The 24,016-nt window shown below is 41.7% G+C and overlaps 1 protein-coding gene across 4 annotated transcripts in view; it reads right to left on the bottom strand.

Annotated features, from left to right (window-relative positions):
- COA1 (cytochrome c oxidase assembly factor 1) overlaps positions 1-24,016 on the bottom strand; it is a 51,317-nt gene that overhangs the window by 12,063 nt on the left and 15,238 nt on the right. For 3 of the 4 annotated variants that reach the window (XM_084209770.1, XM_084209771.1, XM_084209768.1), the window contains exon 2: positions 11,518-11,718. The gene's annotated coding sequence lies outside the window, so the exon portion shown is untranslated. Of the gene's footprint in view, positions 1-11,517; positions 11,719-18,797; positions 19,197-24,016 lie in introns of those variants that run through there. The other variant, XM_084209769.1, reaches the window with a different exon arrangement.

Raw genomic sequence — 24,016 nt, 5'->3', positions numbered from 1 at the left:
GTTGGACTGACACACTAAATAGGTGCAGCAAAAGACTACTATTAAATTAAATAAAAATTTATCAAAAGACCTGAACACAGACCTGAGCATCTAACTTCAAGGCTGGAATTGCTGCTGACACTTCTGCAATGGAACTCTCCCTGGGCTGGTGGGTTTTAATTGGCCTTGGGCACAGCTTTTCAGCAAACCACCCAGGAAGTCACAGGAGATGAAGGGAATGTCAGGCAAACCACACACGAGCACACACTTGTATTTCACATTCTTGCTTTCTTGCCTATCCATTGATCTTCTAAGGTCCATAAGGCAGGCATCTGGGTGTAAGCCAATTTCTATACGAATAAGATGCTAGGACAACATTTTAGACACATCTTTTTGACACTCACTCTCTACAACATCCCTTCATCATCAGTACTCTCACCAAAAACAGAACAGTACAGCAGAAGTGTTCTGACAGGCTCTCAGCATATTATCTCCCCCCTTTTTTCTGCAAATAGCCTCAACATATTATTTATTTCATTTATGAGAGGTAACAGCACAAATTTTTGACTCTGCCAGCATGTTCAGAAGCATCAAAGACTTTGCATGTACAAAGTGCCTTCAACAAGACCTCAGTAAAGTTTGCTTAATTCACAGTCAAACCAAAAGTAGGATTAATACTTTTTCTTTTCTTTTTCCCCCTTGGTTGCTCTTCAGATGCACTGAAAACACATATCCTGGCATTTAAGCATGTACAGCATCTTTTTAGACAGCTATGAAACAGTCTCTTCCAGGATCTCCTTGTGAATAAATTACTAGATTTGTGTAGCTGGCCCTGGTGAGAATGCTTTAAGGGGCCCACTCTACATATGAGAAAGACTACTGGCAGGAAAGCCAAGAAAGACTGTTAAGTTTATTTTCTGCCTTTGCTACTAACTAATTAACAAGGAAAGAGAAAGTAGTCAATAAAGTGATTAAGGACTCTAAACAGTCCCCTCACTCTTGTATCACTTCTCCTGCAGCACCTGCTACAAAGCAGTTGGTCTTCTCAGTCAGCACAAAACCTGCATGATGCCTTCAGATATCTTAGTTTCATTTCATTTTTCTCCTCTCTTGGGCGCTTATATTTTCATATTTCTATTCTATTTACAGAATAGAATTTCTGTTCTGCTGTCACAGACAACTTCCCTTTGTGCTCTTAAGCTGCACTGTCTCATCCGGTGGGCTCACCTGCACTGCATTTCTCTTCCTCCTACCTGCCCACCTTCCTCCCTCTATGTGCCCTCCCTGAAGAATATTGCATCACTACCCTGGTGCTGAGCAGACAGAAGCAGTGGGGCCACCATTCCTATTGCCCAAGGAGTCCTATTGTGTCCTTCTGTCCTTGTTTATCCCTCTGTGAATAGAGCCTGTCCTCCTAAATGTGGGCAGGTGCCAAAATCCTTCATTGGTTTTCTCTAAGTTGGAAAGATGGCACAGCCTAGTTTGTTCAGTCTTTTTGAAGGCCAGGCCCAAGTGCCAGTAGTTCAACAGCCTGCTCCAGATCACTCTCCGACACAACTAGAGCTGCCCTGACTTTGTACTGAAATACAAGGGATATAGCGCAGAAAAAAGGCACAACCAGGGTGTATTATTAGAGAACCAGGATAATTACACCTACAGTGTGACCCATTTTTGCTGCTATTGGAGGACAGCATTATAGGTTAATGCCTAATAATCTGTCATTAACATCCCTAATTGTATGTTTCTGTAATTGGACACCATGGAGGAGGGAAGAAGGTGTCAATGTTCATCTTTTGCATTTTAGAGGTGAATTGCAAAGGATTTAAGAGTAAGAATTCATAAGTAGGGTAAATGAAAAGTTGCATCCAGGGTGCAAGAAGAAAAGATCAGCGGTGTTTATGGGTTTAACAGTGAGTGGTTTACCTGAGAAAGCTGTGGGACAGCTTCTTGGCTTCCTTGCTGCTGGGAGTGAGGTCACGAGTGCTGCAATCCAAGGTTCAAAAGAATTGCTTTACGCTGTCCCTGCACCTCTGCACAGCCTGCAACTCAGGCCAGCTTCCAAATGGGCACATTAAAACAAAAGAATTGTATAAAGAAACAGCAAATAGAGTCCTTTGACTGACTCGTGCTGTCGTGATGAGAGGGAATAACACTCTGTGTTTAGCAGAAAGGGACTGTCAAGCCAGTGAGGTTTTCAGTTTGATGTGTGTTTCCCATATATAATTGCCTAGAATAAGTTCACTGAACCTGCAAGGTAAGGGAGCAGGGAAGAGTACAAAATCATTTATCATGGAAAGAGTTTGCAATTCTGTCTATGTCATGGTAATTACTTATCTTTCTTAGCAGTTTGTGGGGATTTATCTATAGCCAATACACTCATTATGCTGAAGACATTGACAAAAGCTTATATCCAATCTAGCTTTAAGTCAATTTACTAAATCCTGAGATGTGTGAAAGAATCAAAAAACCACCAGGAATCTTTCCAACTTTCTTGGCTAACAGGTTACATTTTACTTTGTAAAAGGAAAAGAAAATGGTCTCAGAACTTCACACAAGTACTACAGATGTCATTGGGCTAGGAACTCTATGTGGCAATGTTAAAAACCTGGAAGTTTACCAACTCAAATCATGATAAGGTTATGCTTATCTGTAGTTTTTCTGACTTCAATAATATCATCCACATGCCCACATTAAACAGGCATGCTGTAGACAGTGACCTAAAGGTACTGAATGCCAGGGGAGGCAGTCACAGGGGAAAAATGTTTAAAGCAGGAACATAGTGTACATCATATGATGCTTGCTCCCTTGTTTGCCTCCGGAAATGAGGAGGTAAAAGATGTGGTGTGGTCTGCTCTGCTGTGGTCAGCAAGAGCCTGATTTACAAAGCTTTTAAAAATATTGGCGGAGGTGGGAAGGTCTGCTGTCCTGTGCCTAAATACCTTGCTGATCTAATGCTTTTTATTATATAGTATTACAGCAGTACATACTTTTGGCACTTAAAACCACCCTGCTCCTATTCTTACTTCCTACTGAAAACCAAAACTAAAAAAAAAAAAAGCCACCCTAATTCCTCTCAGATGGGGTAAGTTTATTTCAAGTGCCCTTTTTTATACCCTCACAGCACAGCCCCTCCTTCAGAAAAGGACGCTACTCTTCTGAAAGTCAAGTCCCTTTTAAATGTGTCAGATCAACACCTACAGCCCAAGGCTTTAAAGAAAATGAATTACTTTAGAACATCTTGGACACCTGGATCAGTTCCAGAAGTTGGTCCTTGCCCATATGAGCAGAACTGGTTCAATATCAGCTAATTCTGTTAACACAAATTAGGATCTGGGGAAAAGCTAACCTCAAAGACTCGTGACTTTTTAATAGGCATTGGGGACCAAAATCAGCACAAGACCAACTGGGATTCTGACCTAGAAACATTCTATTATCAGAAAGACAAAAAAGGGAAAAAATAATTATGATGGGAACCATTAAGAATAAAAGAAAGAGAAGAAGTTCCCATAGTACTTGAGGGTTTCTGTTCAGACAGATCCAGCTTGTTAAATTGTGCACAGAGCTGTGCAAGATGGAGAGTGCAAAAGGGCAAAGGAAGTGATGGAACCTGCCACAATACACATGCAGCATCTGGAGTCAGACCTTCATCTGGGGAGTAGCTACTGATTTATTCATCCACTCTTGGAAAAAGGAAAAGTTGTACTGGATGCTGTACAAGATAGTTGGACATGAATCAAATTCCCTTCCAAATATGAGTCAGGACAAGAGGAATTTCAGAGAACAGCTGACTGCAATCCATATTTTTTCCTCAGAATATGTGTGGGAAAGACTTAAAGGAATAAATATTTCTTTGTTTAATACTTTGAATGTGATTGACTGAATCTTCAGTCCTTCAATAGGACTGTTAGGGAAGGTGGGGATTTTTTTTTTTCATTTTGCAGAGCTGTGGCAGAAAAACACTGAATATCTTCAAAGGAAGCCAGTACCAGGTCAGGCACTTGATTCCCAGAGACCTGGGCTGTTCCCTGTTCCCTGCCCATTCCCCCTCAAAGGCTAAAACATGCCAGACTAGACAGATTTGGCAGAACTCCAGGGCTGTTTCCTATAGCAAATCTACCTTTAGAGATATGGGGACAAGTTTTCCTTTATGGAGCCACAGCACTGGGCTTTGTGCAGCAAGGAGGTGTGATTGTCCAAGAGCTGGACAAAAGCACAGACCACATCTTTATGTACTGTTGATGGGTGAGATTTTTCAAAATGTTGTGTGCTTTATGCGTGCTCAATAGATGATACCTTTACAGGATCATTGCCTTCAAAAAGATCTTTGAAAATTCAGCATTTGCTTTATAGCACTTTCAAGACATATCCTCACTAGTAGTTTTCAAACAGGGCTGCTAACAACATACACTATTTCCTCAGAAAATGGTAATCTTCAAATACCTGTTGTGGGGTTTGTTGATTAAACACTAGATTACCAAGGGCTCAATACACTGAAATTTGACACACGTGGCATACATGTGAGACACACAGGTGGGCTGTGATCCATTTCTGGTTTTTTATATTTTATTTTCTCATCACATGCTACTCAGCTCTGTGGTGGTGGGAATACAAAGAATGATAGATACCACTTTTGTACAACATTACTCCTAGGGACCTCTGCTTACACAGAAAAAGCCCCTACTTAGTGTTACCTCCAACCTATCCATGACTTTTGCAGTTCATAGGATACCAGCACAAACAAAGCAGAAGACAGAGCTCCCAGGTTTCACAAGCAGCTCAGGGACTGACTCACTGTATCACTGTGGCTAAAACTATAAAATTTGGGTGTCTCAATTCACACATGCAGAAATAAGTGACTAAACACTTCCTGGTTCCTACTTTGCTGGGAAATATCTATATTCAATGGCTGCAACAGCCTAAGATGTAATTTTGCTTAGGCATGCAATTGCCCATGTGCAGTACACATGTTAAGAGCACAACAGTGTGTTCCACACAAAAAAAATTAAAATATTTTGCAGTCTGGCACAGGGCATGTTGTAGGACCAGCAGAATAATTATAGCAGCTGCAGTTGGCACTTATTAGAAAATTAAAGAAGCTGTTAACAGGTCATTATTAATCCGTGACTACCTGCCTTAATAGTATTCAGTCAACAGGCATGAAGGTGAGGGGGTGGAGGAAGCAGTCACACCTTCCTCTGAGCCACTGTAGAAGACCAATACCCTCATTTATCATCACTTTGTAATCTGCTTGTTTACTTCCCTCCTGGTGTCTCTTCCCACTGGCTCTTCTCTCACTGCTGACTCTCACACCAAAGGACTGCAAGGCTCTTGGCCAGGGAAGCCACCTGCAACAGCCAGTCCCAGGGGAAAGCCAGCTCTCTGCAGTGTCTCAGCCTGGTGGCTGTCTCCCTGCTGTTCAGAGCTGCCTGTAAACACCTCTCCTGAGTGTACTGTCCTACTTTTAAAGACTATTTTGTATGTAAGGTATTCCTGTCCATCTACAGCACACTAGGATTTGTTCTCTTGTGTCTTGGTTCTTGCCTCCCTCGTGTAGGCAGATGGCTGGAAGAGGAGGGAAAAGCAACTTGTTCCCTGCTTCTTCAGACAAATATACACTCTCCAGAGCAGACAGATGCCCTAAAGTCAGATTCAGGGCATCAATTCATCTTTTGGGTTCAGCTGTAGAGTATAAAACATTTGCTGGCTCTGGTCTAATGCATTTTGACATTGTCAGGCCCCCTTCAGTGAACCACTGCCTTGTAACCAACTTGACAGCAAGTATTGTTCTACATTTATTAATACTGTACGTGTTATCTTCAAACTGACAGGTTCCAAGGCCAGGCATCAGCTGTGCTCAGCTCTGACTTAGGAAAAAAAAAATTCAGACAATAGCACAGACCTCCTGCTGCTAATAAGTAAATAAATAAATAAAAACATGCCTTCACCATGCTGCTGCCACATGGTTTTATCCTTTCAATCTCAATTTTGCAGTAATTTTTTCTTTTACTTGAAGTCTTACTTAAAATATGAAGTACCTGCTTCCCTGCACCCTCCTCTTCTTGGTTTCTTTAGGAAAAGACATTTGGGTTTTTTTCCCTGAGTCTTCTTTTAATTTATTCCTTCCTCTCTCATTTGGATGCAAACCTATATTGCAGAAACTTGAATCTACATAAAAGTTAATTAACTTCAGGAACTGTCTCTCCTTTCTTCTCCTTTCTGTTTTTGGGGTTTTTATTTGTGTTTGGTTTTTTTTTTTTTTTTTAACGAAAGCCACTATAATTTTCTATTATTTTTAAAATGCTCAGCTTAATGGGTTATGTTTACTCAGTCAATAAGCTGATGATGCCCATGACAGGACCAGAAGTGTTTGGTTAGCAGCAGGGAGAAAAAAAAAATCAATAACTCCAAGCATTTGGCAGCTTTGTGGGCAGGAAATAATTTGTATTCTCTGGTTTAAATCAATGACCTTCTTTTCTTTGCTGTTCCAACAGGAAATTATAAACTCTGTGAACACTATTTGCATAGTGCCTTCTGCAATACACTTGTATATGCCTGGGAAAAACAGTATGTTAACCCTGGCAGTGCTCCTCTGGGCTCCCTGTTAAAGAAAACCAGGTACTTTAGCACAGAGCTTTTCAGCAGGCACTTGTATTCATTAGAAGCAGAAATAGTCTAGAGAAAGATGTAAAAAGAGCTCCTCCTCCACTTCCAACAGCACCACTCTGTTTGATAACAGTGTTGTCTACCGTTAGTAGAATGGAAAAATGCCTTCTTTGGCAGTTTTGGCAATTTTAACCTGGCAAGATGTTGTATTTTCAAACAGAAACTTGCAACTTGTACATTTAAGCTGCATTTGCACCTCTGTATCTTGCTTGTCAGGGTTACCTTAATGTGCCAGGTATGATTTGAAATTGCTGCATTTTTGCCTGAATTCAGCATTACAAAGTTCATGGTTTTGAAAGTTTCAGCCTCCCAGGTGCTGTCCTTTTGCAATGTTCACTAAAGAAGAAAAAGAAATAGCTCCCTTGTCTTGCCATGCTCATGGGAAGCTGTACCAGGAAGGTGATGATCCAAGAAAAGGATCCAGTGTTTAACCTGGCACTGAACTTGCCTTCCAACTTTTACAACTGCCCTACCCTGCATGAAGTCCAGTTCAGATATTTTTTTAACATGCAGGAGAGCTGGCATTCAAGAAGACAAGCTAGCCACAGGAGATGGAGGAGGTGTGTCACCCTTTTTACTGTGTGAACACAGTGCAACCCCGAAGTCTGGGATTCTTGCCTAGGGCCAGAGCTAAGTGTTGCAGCACCAGCAACTGGCACTATGTAGCTCCTGGACTTAAGCACCCCTTGATGTGCTTAGCTGCATCCTCTGCAGGAGAATGATATGGCAAATCAGTACGGAAAACATGATTATAGTCCCAGAAACTACCAAGGTCTCAGTTGTCTGCACTGAAATCAAATGTGATAAAATTCAGGCATCCAGCTTTCACTGCTTTGCTTTTGTACATGATGAGTCCTTTCACAGTAGTTCTCAGCATTCCTCCTGTGTTCCCAAAGCCCCTGGCACAAAGCTGTAGTCACCAGGTGATACTTGCTGTATATTTATAAGTTACATCACAGTTCTCTCTCTGAAACAAAAAGGATAGGAATGTTTCTCAGAGTGACTGAAATGGAAGTAATATGCAATTCTTGCTCTCCTGCTTTGTTTCTATGAATTTGCCAGATGTAAAGTTGCCTATCCTGATCTTACACTCCTTCCCACTGCAAACTCTACGTGCTTATTGGGGTTTCTTCCAGATCTCATGGCTGCTGGAGCACCCTTTGCATTTCTGAAATTTGATGCTCCTGACTGAAGGGAGCCAACCAAGAAAATGAGCTGCCTCCCTTTCTCCTTGACAAGAGACCTAAGCAGCATCACATGTCACAGCAGGGCTGAGGTGAGAAGAGATCTCTGGAGGCCACTTTGTCCAGTATCCCTGCTCAAACATGGTTGCCTGAAGGTGGTTGTCTAGGGTGATGTCCAGACAGCTTTTGAGTATCTCCAAGGTTGGAGACTCCACAACCTCTCTAGGCAACCTGTGCCAGCTCCTTGTCAACCTCCTAGTGAAAAACCATTCCCTGATGTTCAGACTGCATCTCCTGTGCTTCAGCTTGTTCCCATCACCTCTGGTCCCATCCTTGGGCATTGCTGGACAGAACCTGGCTCCATTGTCTTCACGTACTGACATACACTGATGAGATCATGCTTGCACCTCCTCTACTCTGAATAATTCCAGAAAGCAGAGGGAAAAATCACAGGATAAATTGGGTAGGTATTGCTCAATTTACTTTCCTCTATTAAGATGGTCATAAGCAAATGTTCCTTTCTCTTCCTGTTGTTTTCCCACTTTCCTTTTTTAACTCATGCATACATCTTCTAAATATCATGCTGTCACCTTTTTCCATTAAATACCATGTACCTGGAATCTTTTTATATCACAACAAGAAATGTTTAATCTGGAAAGGCATGCAAATAGAATAGCTCATGTGAGAAATATGAACTGGTTTGGTTAGTTTTAGGCTTTGGACTGATTTATGACTGATTTATGCTTCCATGTGAATAAAACATAATCAGAAACTGTGGAGTGATACTACTAGATACAAAGAGGAGAACTGCTCCTGTTACTCATGGGAACATATAGGCCATAATCTAATTTTTAGAGGTTATGAAAGGTGCGCTAAGTGACTAATTCATTTCACTAATATCTGACAAGCCCCTTTCATAATGGGAAAAATTACCTTCCTAGATAATTTGGTTTTTAACAACTTATCATAGTTGTTATTCTCCTAAGGGTGCATATTTTCCACTATGCAAAAAACTGGCATGGAATAAAAATGTCGATAGACTAAAAAGCTGCATTTAGCTTTAAAACAGAGGTTTGTGGGTTGTTGGTTTTTAATATGTGGAAACTATGGTTTTTGATATTTTTGCTCAGAAGATAACCACGTGTTTCATGTGGCTTCTGTTTACAAAAAGGAAAATGTATTTTTTGGGGAAAATAAACTAGATTACACCACAGGAAAAGGAGGTTTGATGTTTCAATATTCAAGAGTGCTCAGATGGAAATTCAGCTCCATAACCCTTTACTGAATTTAGGACATGGATTTTTCAGTTGTCTCTCTTCTTAAATATACTGTTGTGTTCATACTGAATTGAATGGGATTTGCTGTAGAAGTAAAAGCAAGATTTTCTCTCTTTTGAGTTTAAAACCAGGTAATGACTTTGCTGACTTCAGTAGAATAATTCTTTATTTATACCACTATAAGCAAGGGTAAAGTCAGATTAGGAAAGTATCTCAAAGGGACAGTGTTGAGATGTATATTTAATCTTTGTTAAATGAAGCATTTGCAATAAAATGCACTATTCACTGATCTCCTGCTAAATGCATTGTGAAACTGTTTGTGGTAGCTGCCTCTAATCTTTTAAAATTTAGTAATGAGGACCCACAGTATCCAAAATGTTACTCTCCTCATGCGATGCCTCTTTAGTGTAAACCCAGCCCCATCTCCAAAATGGCAGAATTGGCTGACAGACCTACAATTTACCAGTTTGGCTCCTCTGCCTGAATGTGGCACAGATGAGGGCCAGTACTTCCTTTGCTGTCTTGGATATCTGGATCCATTAGACACACCCTCAAGTGTCTTACTTGTTCTTTTCCATTTATGTTGGCCATTCCTTTCTAACAGGCCATTCTCCTCCACCCAAGACAAGCAGCTAGGGGAGCAAATGGTTGAAAAGGCTTAGAAGCTCCTACAAGCATGGGATTTTCCCCTGGGCATGTTTTGTCTGACTTGCTTTATGATGCAGAGGTCTTACTGGAAGAGAGAACTGGCCCTACAAGGTCTGGATACTTTGCTGAGAGATGAATACTGGTTAGCATACATAATTTCCAGTACTGCTGGGGAAAGTAAGAAGAAATCAGCCAGTCATTTTGAGCTTATGCAACAAGCTTCACTGACTGTGTTTTTTTTCTAGAATCTGCTTGTTAACTATGATGCAGTATGTGCCCTTTGTGCTTTAGGGGACTAAGAGTCTAAGTCAGTTTATTGGAAAAAACAACAACTTTCTCATTAAATGTTAATGGCAATGTTTTGATTAGTCCCAGGGTTCTGGGAGGGAGTTAAGTCCTTCCTTCAATAACCAGAAGCTACAGATGCAGGAAGTGTTAATAACCTCATAGGAAGCAAACTAGGTAGGCATACATTCCATCACCCAGAAAATGGATCTCATGTAGCTTTTTGAAGGACTGCTCACTTAAAGCTCACTTTAAAGCAAAAAAGTGTTCGATCTTTAATACAGAGATTTGGGCTGTTTGCAGCACCCAAAGCTGCAGTCTCATGATGTTGTTTTCCATTTCTCTCAGACCTGATGTTTAATGTGCTCCCTTCCATACAATTTAAAGCTTAAAATGTCATCTGGTTTAGGAGTGGAGAGGTGAAGAAATTCAAACAGGAGCAGCAACTGTTCTCGTACTTTTAGCAACTGTGATCAAATGTCAAAAGAATAAACATAAGAAATCATGAAATATTTAAATAGCTTCATATCTGACATGAGCTTTTAATGCCCCAAATGGACTTTTATAGGGAAACAAGAGTAGTATGTGGGTTTTGTGGGAATAGAAAAGGGCTTCACACGTGAGTGTTGCATGAGAGTTTTATCAAATGTTGGCCTAAAGGCTAACTAGAACTTGGATTTTGTCTCTGTGCCAAATGAGAGAAGCCAGCTCTCTGCTCCTCCTACCCCATCACTGCTGCCATCAAGTCTTAGCTGGGGAAAACTTCCTGTTAAATTGAACCCACCAAATGACAAGGAAAACCCAAATTGCGGCTCTTGAATGGTTTATCCTTAGTGATACAGTAACCCTAGGAGATACTTTAGGGATACTGTATCTCAGCTGAAAGTATAGGTTTGGATTTTTTTTTTTAAGGTTACTTTTGAAAGGTCTCTCTTTAGCTATATAGTAACCTTTCTGGAGACTGTGTCTTTAGGAATAGAGATTGTTACTTTGATCGGTAACAAGTATGATCCTTGGACTTTTTAACCTCAGTAAAATAAAAAAAAGGTAGACTGAATAAACCCACTTACTCTCTTAAGTAACCAGTCAACTTAGATGTCTGTTGCACCTTGCATTTTAGGAAATAAACTGAAGTTGCTGCACAAAGAAATCTAGAACCTTTGTCATGGCCAAGAAGCGCCTGGTTTTTGCAGTGGGCAGGGCTTTTCCAGTGGACCTACTGCAGTTTGCCAGCATCAGCACTGCTGTAACTCAGGAAGCTCCTGACATGCAGCCCAACTTCAAGCACAGCACTAGGGGGTACTAACAAGACATCATTTTCCTGTAGTTTTAGCACAACAGGGAGAGATATGGCAATATTAGTGACCTCTGCACATCATTGTGCTCTAGTGACTTTTTCCCTGGCTTCATTTCAAACAGTTGCATGATAGGCTGATAAGCATATTTTAAACTCAGTCATGCTTAATGCAGTCTTGACTTACCTTATTTGGATTGAAGGTCAGTATCTATGGCTTGATTTTCAGGCAGCTGAGGAAGCAGGGAGTGCTACTTGTCCTGTAAAGCACTCAGTGTTAACAACAGGCCTTTTGGTGCCACTCCTCTAAAACTGTAGTTCAAGATTGCTATCACTCAGCCTCAAACTGGCTAGAAAGCCCTCCTGACAGCTCTTATCCAAACTCCACCTAAAACAAAAGAGAAAATGCAGGAGTGGGTATGTATCAGAGACAGGGGAAGAATAGTCAAACATTCCTAAGGATTCAACATGGTCACTCAACCTCCCCTTCCAAGACATCTAGCACTGTCAGTTCTACCGCCTTAAGTTTCCTTATAACCAGTTTATAGTAAAGAAAGAAGCTAGTACATGATATTTTGACATAGCAGCAGTGCCATCAAAAACATTAAGGATCTCCTGCAGCCTTCTCCAAGCATTCATAAAAACCTTATGAAAATAACCACACACTCTTTTGCATGAAACTATGCCTGCTGGCTGCCTGAATGGTGCTAACAGTATTTGTAAAAGGCAGGTAACAGACCGTGTACGTCAGCCCTATAACTAAATATAATTTTCATTCTTCCTATACAGCTCTTCCTCTGTTCGTAATGATGAATAAATCCACAACAGTCCATGAGCTGGGATTTCTTGTTTGGCAGTTTATCCAACTTTTATGAACTAACCTACCTGAAAGTGGCACTCCTAATGACACTTTGTGTGTATCAGTCTTTGCACATGCAATATTTTGCTCTATAATTACGAGGAGGAACAAAATAGAGCAACCAGTGATTTATAAGGTTTCAGTCTTCAACTAAGACCTTAAAATTTGTAAGCTGTGTAAGAAGTGGAATAAGAACACCTGATGTACTCCAGATCTGGGCCTTTTGGAGTCTCCAAGGCTGACACAGAGCACAGTTCCCTGCAGCCTTTCCCCTTTAGAGAAGATCTACATGTTCTCCTGTATCCAGCCACATGCTGCCACAAAATTCTAATATTTTCATTATCTCAAAGACCCTGTGTGTCTCTGTCAGGTCTATTGTAACAGAGAGGGAGGTTCCCAAATTTTATGTATACAGATGTGGATATGTGCAGAACACATGTGTTGAGAACAGTCATTTATGCAGGAAACCAGGCTGAAATATGAGCAAGTCAGTCAATAAAAAGTTGGGCAATTCTCAAGACAGCAGTTAAAAAGATTGATAAACATTGGCAAAAGTCTATGAATGGGACTGAGTACTTGCTACAGAACTGTGTACCATGGCATCCCAACAGCAGCCTCTTGAGCACTGCCAGCCTGCATGGGTTGATCTTAGAGTATCACCAAGAAGACCCTCAACAGAAATGTGGCTTTCATTCAGTGGTCACTCAGCCTTAATTAAAAGGACTCTTTTCAATTAAACTTCAATGACATCTTCTGAATAGAAGTTTTACACCTACTATATTTCTTTTGGACAAAACAGTCTGCTCAGCTGTATTCCCAGCTGTACACTCTTGTTTCTCCCAGCTTGCTGGCATCCACAGCTATTTAGAAAGCAACTTTGTTATGTCAACTGCTAGGATTTTCTACAGTACATATTACATCACCTTTCCTGAGAAACTTGTTTGAGCAGATCCCTTTTCTTACTTTCTTGTTTCATAATGTCCTTCACATTCCTCTTTCAATATTTGTTGTTCTCTCTGTGGAAGTTCAGTTGCTGGCATTTTAAGGAAAGGTTACATAGCAAAAAGGTCACAAATAGAGCTTTTTTCTCCCTGCCCCATAGTCCTGGAGAGAAGCTCTCTGTGTGTGGAACCTTTAGAGAAAGGTTTAGAGAAAGTTTTCCCTTTAGAAAAACCTACAGCATTCACTTCCAGTTTCAGAAGGAGAAAATAAATTTGGAGCATAAATTACCTTGGCCATTTTAATTCTAAAGGTGTAGAAATAAAGACCAGCAAATAAGAGCAAAGCAAGAGACAATACCAAATTATGCTGTGGTGCAAGTAAAAAGCGAGATCCCAAAATTTCATCCTCATCCCTGATACTTGGGTGACTGTGCCTCTGATTAATTTGCTCTTCTGCCTCTGCTTACTTCTTGTTGAGCCTTGATCCTTATGAAACAGCCTTGAAAATCAACAGTTATAGTTCTTTCAAAATGCACCCTACATAAAGATGTACCAATTGAAGTTTGATCTGCAGACAGCTGAAGGTGTTGGGAGCCTTCAGTTCAGGTCCAAAGCCTTCAAAGTAGGCAAGGTAAGAATGAAGTGTGTTAAGTCTGGGGACAGGATTTGAAATAAGCTGGGAATGAAGCATAGGAAAAAAGAAAAGATAGACATTTCTAACCTTAGATGTAGAAATTTGGATGGCTTCGTGCACATGCTCACTAGTGGGAATACATGCACACACACACGTGAGCTGGCACAGGAGCTGGCTGCTTGCTGTTTATTGATGCTGGCCCTTGTAGAGTCCCTCCTTGCAGCACGGGGTGTGTGCAAGGGACACATACAGCCTGGTGCAGAGCTTCAGCTCAGAAACATACTAAGTTTGGCTACTGCTAAGCGCCTGAACATGAAGTTGGGAGGCATCTTTTATCCAAATGGAGCTCTTTCTTCTAAAAACAGTGGCTCCCACATGATCTCCTTGAATAGTTTGAGTTATTCTATATAAACAATAGAGAAGGAAATCTAATTTCCAGTCTACGAAAGGAAATACAGCTAAGTGAGTGAGTACTGTTAGCAAGGGCAAACATATTATCTCTGCCTGTTTGAGAACCCACTGAGTTGAACAAAATCTTTTCATCAGCTGCAGCAGTCTTTATTACACTCCATTTGAATGATCTGTTTAGGATTAAACATTTCTTGAAAGACATACTGCTTTTAATACCAAAGCATTTTCCATTCCATGTGCTTAATTTTAGCAAAACGCTGAATGATCTGTCATGTTTAATATGAAGTGTAACTGAAGCACCCTGCATCCTGCAGAATTGCTTTGTGGACTTGTGTTTTTTAAGAGACCTCTGAAAAATCAACATTAAAAAACACTAGCAAGCTATTTTGAACAACCAGGCATAAATTTAGTACAAATAAGCCCTCATCTTTACTGGAAAACCTTTAAAGAGGTCATAAAAACAAACAAAACAATTCAAAACCACTGTGCTTCAACAGCAAAATAATCTAAAATTTAGGTCAATCCTTTTAGGATCAGGAGTCTGGACAGATAACTAAAGCAATGGATAATAAAATAGCCAAGCACTGGTATCCAGTTAATGTATCAGCATACTGATGATGGTATATAAACAGTGCTAAAAGAACAGGAAAATTGTTAAAGCAGAAGACATTACTTCATTTACTGTTCTGCTGGAATTCCTGCTTAGGAAGTCACTAATACACATTCATTATGAATACTAGAAGTGAGTACAGGCAGGAACTTGCCTGTTACCCAAATGAGTATGACTAGTGCTGAATGAGTCTTTTACTAATCTTTCTTAGAGCCTGAACTTCATTTCCAGAAAGGCAAGATTAAAGAATCAAACACATGGAGTTTTTCCAAGAGTTCTTTGGGTTTTAGTTTCTTGTGAGCAAAAAGAATATCAGAGCAACAAAGCCCAAAGAACCTGCCTCAAACTTGGTTAGCCAACCTCCCAGCTATACATTGGTATGGGAATTTTATTCTCTTTTCTGGAAGAAAGAAATGAAGAGGGAAAAAAACAAAACAAAACAAGACAAGGAAAACTAGCCCAAAGCAGTATTCTGTTCTTGTTCCAGTTAATCTGTTCAGATTTTTGTCATTGGCCTTTGCTAGACGAGGAAAGGCTTTTGTGTATGTAAAACAGCACCCCTCTCATGGTACAGCAGGACTCCCATGCTCCTTTTTACAAAAATCACTCACGAGACTACCAGTGCTGTCCCACTTTTCCTGTCTTAGGAGTCTCAGGTGAGGAGACAGCTGCATCATGCCAACCTATTGGGAAACATTAGACATGAGGTGTGTCTTCCAAAAGGTCTGAATCAGGATTGCAGTGCCCAAATCAGATGCCTAAAGTAGGGAGGCAGTCTCAATCCAGACTACCCTTTCCCCTTCCCGAAATGCTGAAGTTGCTCATTTTCCCAACTTGCCTTTTCAGTTGCTAAGGATTTCTGTTAGAAAGAGGTGATCCAGCAACTCAGTTTTTACAGCACCAAAAATGCTGCAATGAGAGATTCAGCCAATGGTACTGAGGAGCACTTCTGTCACATACAGAAGCCCTGTGTAGGATGGGCTGCTGTCACAGGTAAATCCAGCTGGCTTAGTAACAGACTGGAAGCTATGGCTTCTACTGAGAAAAGGCAGACTCATGACAAACCAAGGGATGTGACATAGGAAGGGAACTTCTCCTTCCATTTTTTTGCCTTCCTCCCTTCCTATTTTGTTCCTTGTCGTCCCACTCTATTGCAAAAATCCAAAATGGTCATGTTATAGCTACAGACCATGCCAAAGACTTGCCTCCTCTCTCTCTCTCTCTGTATGAGTTAATCATTGCCAGCAAGCTTTCTGGGGTGATGAGTCAGTAACACAAAGAAATGACAGATTAGATGTGATATTTATTTTGCTCTGCTTTTTTTTAAGCACAGCTGTCCCCCACACCTGAAAGAATGGAGGAAGGAGTAATCAAATGCACTGTAGCTGGGAGCTCTAAGGATAATACCTCCAAACTCTGCAGCTTGCTGTAAAAGGCTTGCAGTTTTTATATTCTTTTTGCTGTATATTTACTCAGCAACACTGTTTTAGAAGTTGCAACATTCATCTTTAAACATTAATTACCAAGGCATGATGGCTTCAAAAATCCACTGCCTCAGGCCAGGGCCTAGGAAGTGGAAAATGTAATTTCAGAAAGCGATGAGAACAAATGCTGAGCCTTTTAATTGCAGGTTGGTACAAATGACTAACAGTAAAGCAAAGCTCATTTTGGACGAATTTGTTGTTCTGCACGTCAAATTCAAAACTTAGTAGTGAGTTGCCTGGGGTTTGTTCTTTTCCCCTCTTCTCTTTGTAAAAGTTGAGAAACAGACAGATTTTTGAGGTAGAGGAAGTACTTTTCTAAAAATTCCATAAAAATTATTTACAAGAGAGAAAGAGAGGAAGAAAACGAGGAAGAAAGCAAGGAAGAAAGAAAAGCATGGAGATAAGAAAGACTAAATGATGCATGCAAAGTCAGGCAATAGTTGCAACAATCATTGGACAATTGCTGTGCTCTTTTGGACCTTCATTTCAGGTTGAAGGCTGCAGTGATTCTCAGCACCTATCTCTATCTCCCTAAGTTCTGCTGAAATTCACCTGGAATCACCAACAGTCTAACAATGGATCAGGCCTGCTTCATCATGTGTGGCAACACAAGATTAAATGCTGCTGTGACTCAACATTGCCACATCAGATGTCCCAGCCTGATGCCAACAGAACCACTGCAATAGCAATGGCATCTTCATCTCCACCCTTCTGGCCTTGTTTCTGGCAGAATGGGGACAGCCCTGTGTGAGCACCTTTGCAGGGCATCAGAGGCACTTCTTTTCACACAAAGGTAGAGAATTTGTTCATTCTAGCCCCACACTGCCACACCTGGGAAAACACATCTGATGGGAGATGTGGCTCAAAGCCTGATGGGTCTGAGGCTGGTTTCCCGCATGACCATAGGACAGACCATACAAGCAGGCTCTGTGATGGTCCTAAAGTTGCACACCAAAGTCTGGAGGCCAAAGAGACTACAAATTGTGATAATCATCCTTTCAAATGCTCATGCTCCCTGGAAAACTCCAGTTCTGCTCCTGAGTGTTCTCAGAAGCACTTCTGGCCTTGTTGCACTGCACAGCTTGTCCCTGCCTCCCTGGGATTGAGAGATGTCATGCCACTTCCCTACCACAAGGGCCTGAATCACCAGGTATACCAAAAATCTGCCTAACCTCTCATGTTTCATTCAGAGAAGCGGAGAGGTGGCGCTCAGGATGATGGTCAGTGCAGCCCACCTCCTCTCCCAGTTGCTCTTAAAAGTTTTGTACTGGAAGATTTTCCCCTGTGACCTGGGAGATCTGCTTTCAACACGCTCTGAGTACATTCTCTTGCTCATTCAGTATGCACCCTTCTGTCAAATGGAGAACAAAAGACTTCCTTCACCTCATGGCTATTCTCACCAGGCCTGTACTGCAGACCCTTATCCACAGTGCAGGATGGCTCATGACCGCACTGTTAAGAGTTTGGTCCCTACTGAGTGGACTGGCTGCAGCCACGCTTCACAGTGCTCAGCTCACATCTCTTCTCATGACCCTGTAGTTAACAGTTAGTATTTTCTGTTCATGGGCTTGGTGGGCTTTTTCAGTTTAAAGTGTGAAGAGTACTAACAGATGTATGCTGCAGGCAATCAGAGCAGTGCTGTGTCAAAAAACTATAATGCCAGAAAAAAACCTGTTGTGTGCTGTAGAAAAAGGATGGGTGAGGGCACAAATTACACTATTGCCTGACCATGGATAATGAAGCACTGTCCTTGCTGAAGGAAACACATTTAGTGTCTTCCACATCTATCCCATCTGTTTGAAGCAAAGCTTGGAGTGCTCTACACAGCTGACAACACTCACATTTCCCATTGGGGATCCCAATGGATTTGTTCCAGAGAAGTGCTCTGACACTGACGGGGGTCAGGCATACTGACCATGGGCAGTATGAATGACCAAAGAACCCACTGCTGGAGAAGAACAGCAGTACACCAAGTTCAGCCACAGCATTTTTAAGCCATAGCTGTTCTAGTTTGACAGGGTCCATGCAGTTCAGGAAAGGTGTCTCACTCTCCCAGACAGAGCACCAAGCAGAACATCAAACCCAAGTGAAACACAGTGATGTAGAGCAGCCCTCAGCTGGTGTGTAAATCGGTCAGTAAGGAAAGATGACACACATTTTCCACTGCTCTCTCACACTTTTAGATAATCAAGATGAGTACTGCATTTGTAGGGTGATGTCTGAAAGTATGGAGAACACCAGGACTTGCAGTGTCTCCCATCCTCCCTTCCTTTCCCAGAAATCCAGCGGCCAGTTTCACTCTGTTTTATCACAGGTATGACTTGGAGACTGAGATGAGTCTCCTGTGGCTGTGCCCCTTTGAATGTCACTTTGCTCTACGGGAACCCAGCTGCCACTATGTTTTCCTGACCGCCTCTAAAATGATTGTCAAGGACAGAAAATATTAATTAAATTTTAATTAATAAATTGAATACTGTGGGGTTAATTATAGCTATTTACAGGGAGTGTATGGGATTTGGAGGGCCTACCTTCTGGTGTTTTTGCACAAAGTGTTGCCTCTTCCTTTAAGCTCTAATTAGCTAGCTTTTTTCTTTTTAATAGCCAGCCTTCAAATGACTGCTCAGTAGCTCCCATTTTGTTCCTCATCAGCAGTCCTCCAGCACAGCTGCTACAGAAGGGAAGCAGCCCTGCAGTTTGCCTTGAAGGGAGCAGGTGATAAAGAATCTATCAGAAGTGGTGTAAACCAACAAAATGAATTAAAGAAAAAAGAAAAAAAAAGAAAAAACATACAGTCCCAACCCCTAAACTACATTAAACAAGGAAACTATATAAGAAACAAAGAACATGGGAAGAAATAAGAAGGAACTGCAACATCTGAAGCAAGGTCAAAAATGTTCTCTCTGTATGCAGCCCTCTTGTCCAGCTGCATATTCTGCCTTCCTGCATATGCAGAATGCCAAAAGCCATCAATAGCAGATAAGCACCTGTGAAAAAGCAAGCTGTTCCAGCAAAATTTCAACTGTGAAACTTGAAATAATTTCTCCTCTGTTCCTTATTTTCAACCTACACATTTCCTCCCTAGTGGTAAAACGTTTTTAAAATTTAAATTATTACCTGTACTTTTAGCTACTCAGTTTATACCTCTAAAGAAAAAGGGTCTTTTCAGGACACTGTTAAAGTGAAGGCACACAGTAACACACTGTGCCCAGATACGAGGAGTTTATTCCAGACAGCTTTTCAATCTCATGCCACTAGGTGAAAACGAATAGTGCCCAAGAGCCAGCACAGAAGAGAACTTCGTTTGGAGATATTGTGGGTGTTGTTTTCTTTGTTTTCTGTGTTTTTTGCAAAAGTGACCAGCATGTTCAGTAGGCAGACCACTGCTATCCCTCAAGTATCTGCTCTTGCCTGCTAAATGTTCACAACTGGACTGCTGCCATGGAGGGAGCAGAGGGCAGTGGCTGGAAGATGAGGGCTGGCACAGGCACTGCAACCAGTAGCTGGCTTGGTGCCTGCCTTCTCCTTCCTACCACAGCAGTTGGCTCCAAGTGGTAGGCAAAGGAGACTAGTTTGGGCTCCTGCTGAGGTAAGACAAGGTGAAGGGAAGAGGGAAGAAAATATGCTGGGTTTTTTTTATTTTATAAACAAAAGCAATAATGATAGTAAGGGAAAATGGGAATCAACTTGCCAACATGGAGAGCAGGATATCTCCAAAATTTCACATGGAACCCTGTGGTTTCTGAGGCTGGAACACCATTGCCTAAATTAAGAAAGCTATCTTTCATCTCAAGAAAGGAAACATAATAGCCAGAATCACTCTTGCAGAAAAGCCTAACCCATCTGACTCTTCAAGCATGCTCGAAAATGTTATCTACTCTCCTTTGTAGCAGAACAGTTTCACTGCCCAGGGATGCTGAGCTGAGAGCCCTCCAGCACCAAGGTGTCTCCTCACCTCATGCTTTAGCTGAAAGTGTCAGATGACAGTGCAAAACCCCTGCTACAGGTCTACCTTTCACATTCACAGAGATTTCCCCAAAACAGAGAAAATAAAGTATCATCTCTTCTTCTTGTATTTAGAGTTGTGACACCTGAGAAATGCTAGCCAGTATGTGTAAAAACACATCTGTTGCAAGACATAGTTTTATTGCTGAAGTGGAGAAAAGCCTGCCTGGAGTCACCATGCAGGGCTACTTTTTCTTTTAAACTAATTTTGTAATGAGGAGGTAAAGATCCAGCAGCTTAGAGCTTCTACTCCTGCCAGCACTTAGCTGCTTATTCAAAGTCCCAAGATCCCAGTCACACCGACGACTGGTCAGCCCCCAAGCCTGTCACCCGTGGGTTCAGAGGCCTGCAGCCAGGCAATGAGAGCACCGGCTTAGTTACAAGCTTAAAGGGCTGAGAGTCTTTAAGGAGGCTGAGAGCCCGGATTAGCGAGGGTGTTTCCAAGCGTGGCGGCGGTGTCCGCCCGGCTGCGCCGGACAAGCAGGAGCTGCCGGCAGGCTCGGGCTGCCGGTGCCACCTTCTGGACACACGGGCAAGCGCTAGTCACCTTCCCCTTCGGACGGAAGAACACTACGGAAAGTGGCTTCATTTCACTCCCTAGTCCTGCTTTTGTGGGCTCCTCCCCGCCTCCCTTTGAACCCCTCAGTCATGTAGCACATAACTCAGGGGGAGCAGCCCCAACAGGGTAGGAGCAGCAGAATCCAAGCCAGCTGCACGGCGCATCCCGCCTCCAGTGGAAAAGTATGTACCACAAACTCACAAAAATGTTCCCAGCCTTTAGCATTTTGTTTTCTTCAAGCACTTTTGTGAAACAGCCAAGCCTGGCAGAAGTAGATACAAGACTCATTTAAGAAACACCTGCGCATTTTAGGGATGAAAAGAAGGGGCATGTAAGGGCAGCCAGGTTAATGCCAGAAGTGCTGTCTCAGGGGCTCAGAGTATTTATTTGAGCAAGGACCAGCCTGGGAGAGGGGCCTGACTTGCCTTGGTGGCTGATTAGCTTTAGTGGCCATGTACAAATGCAGATATGAAATCTTGCCATTTATGCCAACAGCAGTTGTGTTGTCAGAGAGAACCGTGCCCTCTAACATCCAAAACACAAACTGTTGTATGTGGTTACACCGCAGGCATTTCTGAGAGCAAGGCCAAGGTTAGAGAGGCCACCTCATTCTGAAACAATCCAAAATTATATCTCACATGTACAGCAGCTGCAGTTCTTTCCATTTCTTATAGCTGTGGAGTGGGATTTGACTGCTGTCTTCCAAGAGGCAAATGGGATACATACACCCAACACAGTCCTCAAAACCGGCTTGCAGAATAAGCTTGGGAGCTACTTTTAGTGCAGAGAAGATGTCTCCAAGAAATGGTTTAAAGAACACAATTAGGAGTGGTAGGCCAGAAAAAAGCTGTGAGGTTGGAAAAAAATGCCTGAACCAGTAGAAAGCAAAGAGGAGCCAAAGGAAGAGCCATGGGGACAGTCAGGAAGCAGGGAGCAATAAAAAGCTGCAGGCTGCAGAGTGCACCACACTGAAGACCTGTTATTTTGCCCCAAATTAAGATGGAACTTAAGGAATATGGACTTTGAACCTGTCAAATGCTTGCAGCAGCTGCAAGCATGCAGCATGTAAAACAAAGGGCCTCAATTTAGTGGCAGCTTTTTTAGGGATTACCATAACATGAGACAGCAGCAATAGAGGCAATGGGCCTTATGAAATGTGCACGTAATAAAATGTGGTCTATAATGGGAACTTGAATGATCGAAGTATGATATACATGCTGCTGCACTTCTATATTGCAAATAACACCTGTTTCCATTTCAAAGGACAGGGCTCAGAAGTAACGTGGAGTCAGGCTGAAGAACCAATAAAGCAAATGTGCAGCAATGGTAAGGCAATATATTAATTTCAGAATTAAATATTTTTAAATTGCATTTATTCTTAAATATGCACAAGCAATATGATAAATACTACCTCTGTGGCAATTAAAGCCACACTGCAGCTTTGATATTACCATGTTGCTGATATACAACCTACTTTCAGATGCTGACCCATCCAGGTTGCCAGTTTTTACAGCTGGACTCTGCCTGAGTTTAGCTGCTGCACAGCAGCCCCAAATACATGTACTGTTACTGCTTGTTTGTGCAATGGCTTCATTCAATTTCTTTTAATGTAGATTTATTAAATATAGCAATAAGCTATCTTCCACAACAGTGTAATCAGAATAACTGATGATAACAGCAGTTTATTCATGTCAAGGCATCTAATTCCTACTGCTGTTAAGTCTCAGTTCCCATAGCCCTCCAGGACATGGAAGGATAAGGACAAATCCTGCCCAAAGAAAGTTTCAGCACAGTCTGGGATTCTGAGCCCTGCAGAAAGAGATTTATAGATGTACTTCTCTCTAGGACTACTGTATACTCTTGTATGATTTATAACAAAAGGCATCACTGAAGTACTTCTACTCTCACTGAGCACCACCTCTATTTATAAATTTTATAATTTCTGGTCTGTATTGATTTTAAAAGCATCTTTAGCATGCAAGCAGCTGTTTAATGCATTTTGACCCCAAAGTGGGGAATTTGCACAAGTATTCCCACTAGAATGCTTGTCCTTTCGTGTCCATGCATTAGGGCTCTGTTTAAAATCTGTCCATGTCCCTAATCTCCCTGGGGAGCTTTCCCTGAATATTCAATGCTAGTCCACAGTCTGTAACAAAAGAGGGAGGGGAAAAAAAAAAAAAAGAGACACAGAGAATAGTGTTTATGCATAAAATTCAAGAGCCTTTTCACATAAAAAAACATATGCACACACAAAAGCACCTCCACTACAGAGCCTGGCACTTCCACAGCAAAGATCTGACTGACAGTGTGTGCAGTTCTTCAAGTTAACTAATTTACAATAAGGGCATCAGACATCTGAGCTCCAGATGCACTCATTCAGGCAGCCAAGGTCATAAATAAAATAGAAAAGAATACTCTTACCCTAACATAGCTTTTATAGAGATGTGTTGAAGGCTTAGCAGATGGGTTTTGTTGTCTCAGCTTTTACCTGTGTAACAAAATAAATGCATAAAGCTGCTTACTGGCTTCTTCAATTCAAGACCTTAGCATTTGCTCCCATATGCTCCCATGAAGATATAGCTAATTTAAACAATAAGCACAATCCTACTCCTCGGGGAAACTGATGGCAAAACTGTCACTGGCTCCAGCAGGCTCTGGGTGTTCCTCAACGTAAATGCAATTGGCTGAACTTGGCTAACAGCATAACCAACACTATAACTGAATTTATATTCTTCAACCTACAGATTTGCCACCTTAATACCACTCCTGGTTCTGCTTTCATCCTGTCATCCTGTGCAAGAACAAAACCAATGACATAGCTATTGTCATCAAAACTGGAGTTGCTGCAGCTTCAGCCCAGGCTGCCAACCAGCTCTCTCCCATGAAGAGGTGAGAAACCCTCTCTTGAATTAGGGCAAGATATCAAAGCATTTTGTCATAGCACTAACTTTGTTTTGCTCAATCTACGTGGTGCTCTAACAGAGCAGAAAACCGGAACCACAAATTTGAAAAGATGGCATATCATATAGCAAACATTTCTGAGTTTCAGAAAAGTTTGCCGGTTGAGAGACATCATCATCATCATCCTCATCATCATCATTCAGTCTAGCTTTTATAAACCTCTGAGCATTCTTTTGCAGCCAGTGTGCTGTTTAGGCAGATGGCATGGAAATTTTACAGTCCATT

This window comes from Fringilla coelebs, assembly GCF_963513975.1.
Source record: "Fringilla coelebs genome assembly, chromosome: 1".
In the NCBI taxonomy this organism is placed as follows: Eukaryota; Metazoa; Chordata; class Aves; order Passeriformes; family Fringillidae; genus Fringilla; species Fringilla coelebs.
Note: the sequence above shows the minus strand (reverse complement) of the source record. Positions and strands in the feature narration are given on the sequence as shown.